Source organism: Heterodontus francisci, unplaced genomic scaffold, assembly GCF_036365525.1.
Source record: "Heterodontus francisci isolate sHetFra1 unplaced genomic scaffold, sHetFra1.hap1 HAP1_SCAFFOLD_286, whole genome shotgun sequence".
Taxonomy (NCBI): Eukaryota; Metazoa; Chordata; class Chondrichthyes; order Heterodontiformes; family Heterodontidae; genus Heterodontus; species Heterodontus francisci.
In genome coordinates, this window is record NW_027141006.1 from 1 (window position 1) to 11,225 (window position 11,225).

Sequence of the window (11,225 nt, forward strand, 5' to 3'; positions counted from 1 at the left end):
TGCTCTTGATATCTTAATATTATCTTGCGTTTGAGCCACTTTGAATCAGGTTCACGGACAAATTCTTCTATCATCCCTTCTCCCACATCTCTCTCTCTCATTCATTCTTTATTCCTCACAATCCAGAAAGGGTTAGGAATCAGAGCTCACCCCCAAACCCTCTGCACACAGACCTCTGTCTGTCACCCTGTTTGCTCCAAGATCCAAGAGACCAGTCAATAAATTACACTCTTTATAAACACAGTGTTGGACACAGAGTTAAATACACTGAAGTCTTTTGAAAAAAGTTCATCTTACGGGCTGTGTTACTGAGCCCACAGAGCAGGACAGGCCCAGGCTCCAGCCCCAGCCTGTGCTGTGTTAGCTGATGTCACCTGGTGTGATACTGAGCCACACGGAGCAGGAAAGGGCCTGGTTGTATTCATGGCCTGAGTTGAGTTAAATGAACCCACCCAATGTTGTAGGAGCCACACAGAACAGAATGGGCCCAGGCTCCTTCCTCAGCCTGAGGGATGATAGTTCATCTCACACGGTGTTGTACAGAGCCCCACACAGAACAGGAAAATCCCAGGCTCCATCCCCGGCCTGTGGTATTTTACTTCATCACACCTGGTCTGGTACGGAGCCCCCAGAGCAGGAAAGATCCAGCTTCCATCTCCAGCCTGTGCTGAATTAGCTGATCTGACCTGGTTGGCACTGAATCGCAATCAGGGGAGGATGGGCCGAGGCTCCCTGGCCTGTGGTGTGTTAGTTATTCTCATTTGGTGAGGTACTGAGCACTATATAGAGCAGGAAGGGCCTGTGCTCAGTGAGCTGATCTCACCTTGTACCTTCCTGAGACCCACACACAGAGCAGGACAGGCTTAGGCCTCATCCCCGGCCTGTGCTCAATTAGCGGATCTCAGCCAAAAGATTTTGATAAGGTTCCACACAAGAGGCTTCTCTATAAGATTAAAATCTCTGGTATCGGTGGTAATATATTGATCTGGATTGGGAACTGACTGGCACGACGTAGGCAGAAAGTAGTTCCAGATGGATCTGGATCTGTTTGGAGACCAGTTACCAGTGGTGTCCCACAGGGATCGGTGTTGGGTCTGTTGCTCTTTATTATTTTTATTAATGATCTGGATGCAGGTGTAGGGGGCACCATCTGTAAATTTACAGATGATTTGAAGATCTCTGCGAGTGTTCAGACTGTAGACGATGCTCGACTGTTTCAGGCTGATCTTAATGTGTTGGGAGATTGGGTTCATGACTGGTAAATGATGTTTAATTTGGGTAAGTGCAGTGTTATTCATGTGGACAGGGCGAATGCTCAACATTCATACACCCTTCAGGGAAAAACATTAAAGCAGGTGGAGAAAGGAAATAATTTTGAGCAGAGATCTGGATGTTCTAGTGCACAGATCTCGAAAGGTACAGCAGCAATGCTGTGAAGTGATAGCTGGAGCAAATAGGGGGTTGGGCTGCATTCAGAGGATAATTGCATATAAGATGGGGCATATTCTTTCATGGGATGTGAGCGACACTGGCAAGGCCAGAATTTGTTACCCATCCCTAATTGTCCTTGACAAGATGGCGGTGAGCTCCCTTCTTGAATTGCTGCACTCCATGTGGTGTAGGTACACCCACAGTGCTGTTAGGAAGGGAGATCCAGGATTTTGACCCAACATCAGTGAATGAACAGCGATATTGTTGCAGATCAGATGGTGTGTGACTTGAAGGGGAACTTGCAGATGGTGGTGTTTCCATGCATCCGCAGCCCTTGTCCTTCAAGGTGGTGGAGGTCTTCGGTTTGGAAGGTGTTTTTGAAGGAGCCTTGGTGAGTTGCAGCAGTGCATCTGGTAGATGGTACACACTACTGCCACTGTGCGTCAGTGGTGAAGGGAGTGAATGTTTAAGGTGGTGAATGGGGTGACAATCAAGGCAGCTGCTTTGTCCTAAACAGTGTCGAGTTTCTGGAGTATTGTTGGAGCTGCACTCATCCTGGCTTGTGCCTTATAGATGGTGGACAAGTTTTGGAGAGTCAAAAATCACAAAATTATTACAGTGCAGAAGGAGGCTATTCGGCCCATTGTCTCTGCATAGAATCATTGAACATAGAAAGTTTACAGCACAGGAAGGCCAAAAATCGGGCAACCCAGCGGAATCCCATTGTCCAGCATTTGGACCGTCGCCCTGCAGGTTCAGGTACTTGAAGTGCACATCCAGACTCCTCTTAAATGAGTTGAGGGTTTCTGCCTCAACTACCCTTATAGGCAGTGAGTTTCAGACCCCTCGCACCCTCTGGGTGAAAAAACGGTTCCTCATCTCCCCTCTAATCGTTCAACGAATCACTTTAAATCTATGCCCCTTAGTCATTGACCTCCCTGCTAAGGTAAATAGACCCTTCCCATCCACTCTATCCAGACCCCTCACAATTTTATACATTTCAATCAAATCTCCCCTCAGCCTCCTCTATTCAACCCCAGCCGATCCAATCTTTCCTCATCGTTGCATTTTTCCAGAGCTGGCAACATCCTCGTAAATCTCCTCTGTAACCTCTCTCGTGCAATTACATCCTTTCTGCAATGAGGTGACCAGAACTGCACACAGAACTGAAGTTGTGGCCTACCTAATGATTGATACAGTTCCAGCATAACCTCCCTGCTCTGATATTCTATACCTCTGCTAATAAAGGAAAGGATTCCATGAGCCTTCTCAACCAACTTATCAACCTGTCCTGCTCCTTTCAGGGATCTGTGGACATTCACATCAAGGTCCCTCACTTCCTCTAGACCTCTCAGTATTCACCCATTAATTGTGTATTCCTTTGCCGTGTTTGCCCTCACCAAAGACATCACCTCACATTTCTCCAAGTTGAATTCCATTTGCCACTTTTCTGCACACCTGACCAGTCCATTTTTCCAGCTCTCCTAATGAGCATTTCACCTCGTGCCTTGAGCTGAATTATTCATTGCAGAATTCTCACTGTCTGTTTTACCTTTGGCGCCACAGTATTTATATGAATGGTCCAGTTAAGCTTGTGTCTATGGTTACCCCCAGGATGTTGATGGTGGGGGGGATTCAGCGATGGTAATGCTGTTGAACGTCAAAGGGAGATGGTTACATTCTCTCTTGTTGGAGATGGTCATTGCCTGGTACTTATGTGGTGTGAATGTTACTTGCCACTTAGCAGCCCAAGTCTGGATGTTGTCCAGGTCTTGCTGCTTCTGGACACGGACTCCTTCAGTATCTGAGATGTCCCGAATTTGTCCTTTTATGAAACCTTGGTCAGGCCTCACTTGGAATATTGTATCCAGTCTTGGTCTCCTCACATGATGGGTGCTATTGAGGCTTTTGACAGGGTACAGAGGAGAGACATTAAACTAATTCCCAGTGTAAGACATCTTCGTTATCAAGTTAGACTAAAAGAGTTGGAACCCTACACCTTAGAGAAACCTAGACTGAGGGGTGATCCAATTGAGGTTCATAAGTAATGAAGGGTCCAATTTAGCATGGGAGAGGAGTCATAATTGTATATTGTAAAAGGCCAGATGTCACCCGGATCACATCAAATTTCATTTTCAGCAACAGGTTAATGAACCAGGAGGGCTTAGTGGTTCAGGTGTTGGACTTAAAATCCAATGAATATATGTCTGTGTGTGTTCAAACCCCACTCCTGGTATCTGTGTCGGCCAAATGTTACTTGTTGTTTCCCTGACTTTTGCCTTGCACCATCATCTCTTCTGTCATTTAATCACTCCTGCCTTCCAACCGTTCACAGCTTCCTATTATTTGCCCCAGCACCGTTCCTTGTCTCTGCACTTGCTTATAAGCTGGGAAACCTTGAACTTAATCTCCTCTGTCCCCTCATAATGACCTTCTCATCTTTCCTGAACTGTGGTTCCTCACAGGATCCGCTGCCTCTCCGACTCCCCTCCAGGGGAAACTGAAGGCCCTGAGCCTGGGTCTTGCTTTCTACGCTTGCTGGTAGTTGAGTCCTTGCATGTCTAGACTCCTCCAGGAAGGGCTTGCCATAATCTTCCAATCTTCCCTGGATAAGGGGATTGGAGAGTGGCAAATGACACCCTTATTCAAGAAAGGGTGTAAGGACAGTCCAAGCAACTCCATGCCAGTTAATTTAACATCAATGCTGGGTAAGGTTTCAGAAATGATAATCAGGGAAAATATCAATGGACATTTAGAGAGGTTTGAGTTAATTAAGGATATCCAGCATGGATTTGTAAAAGGCAGATCATGCTTCACTAATCTAATTGAATTTTTTGATGAAGGAGCAGAGAACTTTGATGAAGGAAATGCAGTGGATGTTGTTTCTATGGATTTTACGAAAGCATTTGATAAGGTATCACATAAAAGGCTGGTTAACAAAATTCAGGCTCATGGAATAGGAGGGTCAGTGTCCAATTGGTTAAAAAATTGGATTAAGGGCAGAAACAAGCAAGTTGTAGTAAATGGTTTCTTTTCAGACTAGGGGATGGTCGACAGTGGTGTTCCCCGAGGGTCAGTGCTGGGATCACTGCTTTTCTTGCTATGTATAAAATATGTGGATCTTGGAATACGGAACAGAATCTCAAAATTTGCTGACAATACCAAACTTGGAGGTGAGGCAAACAGTGAGGATGATATGAACCGCCTGCAATAGGACATAGATAGGCTAGCAGAATGAGCAGAGAGGTGACGGATGGAATTTAATACTGTTAAGTGTGAGGTGATGCATTTTGACAGAAGGAATAGGGAGAGGCAATATATCCTTAATGGCACAGTTCTAAAGAGTGTTCAGGGACAGAGGGACATGGGGATGCATGTGCATCGATCTTTGCAGGTCGCAGGGTATATTGAGAGAGTAGTAGTAAAATATATGGCATCTTGGGCTTTATACAAACATACAAGCATACGAACATATGAATTAGGAGCAGGAGTCGGCCACTCGGCCCTTCCAGCCTGCTCCGCCATTCAATAATTTCATAGCTGAACTGATGACCCACATTTCCAGCTACCCCTGACCACCCCCTTGCTTATCAAGAATCTATCTACATCTGCCTTAAAAATATTCAAAGACTCTGCTTCCACTGCGTTTTGAGGAAGAGAACTGCAAAGACTCACAACCCTCTAAGAGAAAAAAATTCTCCTCATCTCTGTCTTAAATGGGCAACCCCATATTTTTAAACAGTGACCCCTAATTTTAGATTCTCCCACAAGAGGAAACATCCTTTGTACATCCACCCTGTCAAGACCCTCAGGATCTTATGTGTTTCAATCAAGTTGCCTCTTACTCTTCTAAAATCTGGTGGATACAAGCCAAGCCTGTCCAATTTTTCCTTGTAAGACAGCCCACCATTCCAGGTATTTGTCCAGTAAACCTTCTCTGAACTGCCTCCAATGCATTCACATCCTTCCTTAAATAAGGAGACCAGTTCTGTAGACAGTACTCCAGATGTGGTCTTACCAATGCCCTGTATAGCTGAAGCATAACCTCCCTACTTTTGTATTCAATTCCCCTCGCAATAAACACGAGCATTCTATTAGCTTTCCTAATTACGTGCTGTACCTGCATACTAACCTTGTGCGATTCATACACGAGGACACCCAGATCCCTCTGCATCTCAGGGCTCTGCAATCTCTCACCATTTAGATAATATGCTTCTTTTTTATTCTTCCCGCCAAAGTGGACAATTTCACACTTTCCCACATTTTACTCCATTTGCCAGGTTGTTGCCCACTCACTTAACCGATCTACATCTCTTTGTAGCCCCCTTATAAGAACATAAGAAATAGGAGCAGGAGTAGGCCATTCAGTCCCCAAAGCCTGCCCCACCATTTAATAAGATCAGGGATGATTTGCCCCAGACCTCAACTCCTCTTTCGTGCCAGCTCCTCATAGCCCTCAACTCCCCAATATTTCAAAAATCTATCTACCTCCTCTTTAAATGCTTTCAGTGATTTAGCCTCCACAACTCTCTGGGTGGAGAATTCCAGACATTCACTACCCTCTGAGAGAAGAAATTCCTTTGCATCTCAGTTTTAAATGACTGTCCCCTTATTCTGTAACTATGTCACCTAGTTTGAGATTCCCCCACTAGTGGAAACATCTACCCTGTCAAGCCCCCTCAGAATCTTATACATTTCAATAAGATCACCCTTATTCTTCTAAACTTTAATGTATAAAGGCCTAACTTGTTAGCCATTCTTGATAAGTCAACCCCTTTCTCCCAGGAATCAGCCGAGTGAATCTCTTTTGACTGTATCCAATGCCAATATATCCTTTCTTAAATACGGGGACCAAAACTACACAGCACTCCAGGTGTGGCCTCACCAACACCCTGTACAGCTTTAACAAGACTTCCCTATTTTTAAACTCCAGCCCACTAGCAATAAAGGCCAAAATTCCATTTGCCCTCTTAATTACTTGCTGCACCTGCATGCTAACTTTTTGTGTTTCAATCACAAGAACACCCAGATCCCTCTTTTGTGGAGTCTCTGTCTATTTATATAATAGTCTGCATTTTGATTCTTCCTACCAAAGTGTATGACCTCACACTTTCCTACATTAAACTCCATCTGCCAAGTTTTTGCCCACTCACTCAACCTATCTATATCCCCTTGGAGATTCCTTATGTCTTCATGACAACATGCCCTACCTATTTTTGTATCATCAGCAAATTTGGATATATTACACTCTGCCCCCTCCTCCATGTCATTAATATAGATAGTAAATAATTGAACCCCAAGCACTGATCCTTGTGGCACTCCACCAGTCACATCCTGCCAATGAGAAAATGGCCCATTTATGCCCACTCTTTGTTTCAAGGAATTGGTAACTCGTGTGTGCATCATCACTTCAGGAATTGATGTCATACAGCATGTGACACAGAGTAGCAGATGGGATGATCCCCGGTAAGATGTGCCTGTAATACTCTCCTGTAAATTGTATATTGTATTGTCAGTCTTCAATAAAAAAGTCAAATTATTTGTTGGCGTTGATCAGTGTGTGATTGGTAAGTCTGTGTGAAGAACAGGGGTTGGCAACATGTCTGTACATGGACACCAGTGTCCTCGTTAAAAAAGTTCGGTCCGTGACTGATAATTTCAGGGATGAGAAATTTCCCATTGGCTTCTTCTTCCAGACCAGTCTGACTTTCAATCAAATCGCAGCCGTCAGTTTCACAGCTGACAGGTCCTCAGAGCAGAGACAACGTTTCAGAACCTCGGACAAGTTCGGAGCTTTCCGGCAGTTCTGATTTCATTTAAAAGCCCTCCAGAAAAACCCGAAATTGTCCGAGTTTCGGAAGTGCTGTCTCTGCTCAAAGCACCTGTCAGCTGTGAAACTGACGGCTGCGATTTTAAAAAAAAGACTAACCATAAAGCTGAGAGTTCTCGCTCTCTGCAACTGTCAGAGAGAGGGAGAGAGAGAGAGGAGAGTAAGAGGGAGAGAGGAGACCGGGGGTGGGTGTCGGCAGAGAGAGAGGGGCAGAGAGAGAAAGGACAACCTGAAAGGTTTACCCCGTATCCTTAGATTATGACCCCTGGTTCTGGACTCACACCCAAATCCCATGAACGAATAAAAAAAGTCACAACTGTGATTGGCTCTTGTAGCGGACTCTGGTTAATCGACAATATTCGGACCGCCGGTCCCAGACTGTTTAACACTGACTGAGCTGAGAAAATACAACTCACCCCCGAGAATCCGCAGCACAGACTGAGCGGAGGGGAAAACCTGTCCTGGGAACTCTACATTCAGGGAACAGTTTGTCCTGTGAATATGCAGATGTGAATATTGTGGAAGAGAGATTGTATGAAAGGGGAGGGCGGATTAGTCTGAAGCCACTGTGTTTGTGGATCCGCTCTCATCGCCGGATTTCAGAGTCATTCTTGTGCAAAATCAAATGATTTTCCAGTCAAAGAACCGCCCTGCTCCCTGCTCAGCCCCAAAGTGGGAATTCGGGATCATTTTTTTTTTATTTCAAGATTTCAGTTGAAAAGTAGAGAACATGTCAGCGAGGGGTGAGAGAGGGCGGTCAGTGCAGCAATAAAACCAGGTGAAATGGAAAATGGAGTCCTCAATCCTAGTGAAAGCTTTTCAACAGCAAACATACTGGAGTGAGAGACAGGAAAGATCTAGTCTGGAAGTCTGGAGTCTCTGAATTTCAATGGAATTGGAGAGTTTGTGAGGAGAGAGAAACACAGAGAGACAGCAGGAGCCGGGAGCTGACAGCAGCTTGTCTCCGCCCCGTCCTCTCTCTGCCTTTAAGTTGCTCTGTGCCGCCATCACCGGCTTCATTTCTGGCCCAGTTCACATTGACAGAGAGAATTTGTGCAGAGTCCCGGACATAACCGATCGTGCAGCCGCCCAAACGGCTCCTCCAGCCGCCGCCGCCGCCCAAGTCAAGACCCCCAAGAAGAAGGCGGCGGCTCCCCGGAACAAGCCAGCCGGTCTCCCGTTGGGCGAACAGATCCTCAAGATTGTGCCGGCTTTCAGCGATCGCAAGGGGATGTCCCTGTCCGCCATAAAGAAGGCTCTGGGTAGCAGCGGTGTCGATGTGGAGAAGCTCAGGACCCAGATCAAGCAAAGTATCAAGAGGAATGTGAACAAAGGCTCCCTGGTGCAGAGCAAGGGACAGGGAGCCTCCGGCTCCTTCAAAATCAGCAAGAAGGAAAACCCAGGGAAAAGTGGGAAAGAAGGTGAAGAAACCAGCAGACAAGAAATCTTTAGTGAAGAAACCAGCAGACAAGAAATCTTTAGCGAAGAAACCAGCCGACAAGAAATCTTCAGTGAAGAAACCAGCAGACAAGAAATCTTTAGTGAAGAAACCAGCAACCAAGAAATCCTTCGTTAGAAACCAGCAGACAAGCAATCATTGGTGCAGAAACCAGCAGCCAAGAAAGTGACAACAAAGAAAGTAACAGCCAAGAAAACGAGCAGCAAAGCGGCGGCAACGCCAAATAAGGCGGTGAAGAAAGCAACGCTTCAGAAAAAGTCTCCTGCGAAGAAGGTCAAAAAAGGCAAGAGTGCGGCGGGCGGAAAGGCGCTGAAGAAAGTGCAGACATGGAAGAGCAAGGTCAAGCCGAAAGCAGCGAAGGCTCAGAAAGCAGGGTCTGGAAAGAAGTGAAAGAGCGCGGGAAACTTGTAAACATCTGAACACAAAGACTCTTCTCAGAGCCACCCACATCTCTCAGGAAAGAGCTGATCCCCTGATCAAATGATCCCTGTCCCGGCCCCGCCTGCAGATTCCACATGGAAATGATTTGGAGCAAATCCAGGATCCCTGGTGACTCCCCTCCACCCAGCCCTTTCCCCACTCTCTGTAATAAAACAGAAGGATGTCCGGCCCTCACTCTAACTGGAGATGTGTTCGGTGCAGTGTCAGTTCACAAATTCAGGGGGAGAGTCCTGTAAGGTAGCTCGGTCACTCTGACTGAAACCGCCAGTTCCCCGGGGCTGCAGCCACTGACACTGCGGGGAGAGGATCCCCGACTCTATCCCGTCGCCGGGGGAACAAACAACTTTGTGTCCGGAGAAGAGGGAGGGCTGGGGAGAAGGTACATATTAAAGCGCTGCAGTGGACTCAGCTCCTGTGTGTGCACAACTCTCACTGATTCCGTCCTCTGGGAACAGTGCGGTCGAAACAGATCAGGTCAGGAGAGAAACACACAGCCCGAGAATGGCCTCTTTCCTCCTGCATTTACTCTGTTCCGGGAGCAGATTCTCATTGAGAAGCGGCGCTCAGATCACCAGAGAGAAAAAAAAACACAATTCAAACTGTCCAAATGAAAAACAGAGAATTAACCCGGACACTTCCATTATTAAATTAATTCATCAGCTCCGAACCAGTTCCCGTTAATGTACCGGGATGCTCTTGGGATTTATAAAATCGAAGGCAGCGGGATTTATTGAATTGCTGATTCTACACCCTGCAGTTCACTTCTTCACTTAACTGGAGGGGGAGATGTGTGAGCAGAGAAACAGAGCGAAATCCAGAGAGGGAACTGAAAAGACACCTGGACAGATGTGAAACAGGTCAATCCACTGTTCCAATAACTCCATCTCTGATTCCCTCCTGAAAGTAATCAGTCCTTTCACAGAGACTGTGGGTGGCTCTGAAAAGAGCCTTTGGTTTATTTGATGAGATTTTGGCCGCTTTACTTTTTCTGGGAGCTCTGAGCGCTCGTTTTCTTGGGCAGCAGCAAGGCCTGGATATTTGGCAGCACTCCGCCCTGAGCGATGGTCACTCCTCCCAGCAGCTTGTTGAGCTCCTCGTCGTTGCGGACGGGCAGTTGCAGGTGTCTGGGAATGATGCGGGTCTTCTTGTTGTCCCGGGCCGCGTTGCCGGCCAGCTCGAGGATTTCAGCGGTCAGATACTCGAGCACAGCAGCCAGATAGACCGGGGCTCCGGCACCCACACGCTCAGCGTAGTTACCCTTTCTCAGGAGCCTGTGAACACGGCCCACCGGGAACTGCAGTCCAGCCCGGGAGGAGCGAGACTTGGCCTTGGCCCGAGCTTTCCCGCTGGTCTTTCCTCTTCCAGACATTTCCTCAATCTCACAAATACTTTCACAAAGAATGGTTAATTTCCTTCGCATTAATAATAGCCAATAGGCGGTCAGGATGGCCGAGCGGTCTAAGGCGCTGCGTTTAGGTCGCAGTCTCTATGGGAGGCGTGTGTTCAAATCCCACTTCTGACACCTTGTGTTTTGACTGCACTGGAGGCGTTTGGGAGCAGCGGTGAAGAGCAAAGAGAGAACAGGAAAGAACATGGACAAGCAAAATAACAATGGACCCAAAGATGTTGCATCAAAACATTAGAGCAAGAGGCAACTAAGCAAACAGCAGGGCACAGAAAAGATCAAAAATGTAACCTTTGCATCGGGGTGGAAGATGTTGCCAATATCCTGAATGAATAGTTTACTGTCTTCTCAAATGAGGGGGTGATGCAGATATTGTTATGAAGGAGGAGGAGTGTGAAGTATTGGACGTGATAACTTCAGGAGAGAGGAAGTCTTAATTGGATGAACATCCTTGAATGTGGATAAATCACCAGGACCAGATGAAATGTACTTCAGGCTGTTGAAGGAAGCCAGGGAAGAAATAGTGGAAGGTCTGACCATCGTTTTCCAGAGGATTGGAGGTCTTGTAACATTGCAATAAAAGCAATTACGATGCAGATCAAGCATGGCTGAGCCTTGAGAGTAGAGAAACAGGGCTGAATTCCCTGAACCAGTGCTAC

At 46.5% G+C, this 11,225-nt stretch overlaps 1 non-coding gene across 1 annotated transcript; it reads left to right on the forward strand.

Annotated features, from left to right (window-relative positions):
• Positions 1–10,600: 10,600 nt before the first annotated feature.
• trnal-uag (transfer RNA leucine (anticodon UAG)) lies at positions 10,601–10,683 on the forward strand. Its single transcript has one exon. It is a non-coding gene; the product is annotated as a tRNA-Leu (tRNA).
• The last annotated feature ends 542 nt before the right edge of the window (positions 10,684–11,225 follow it).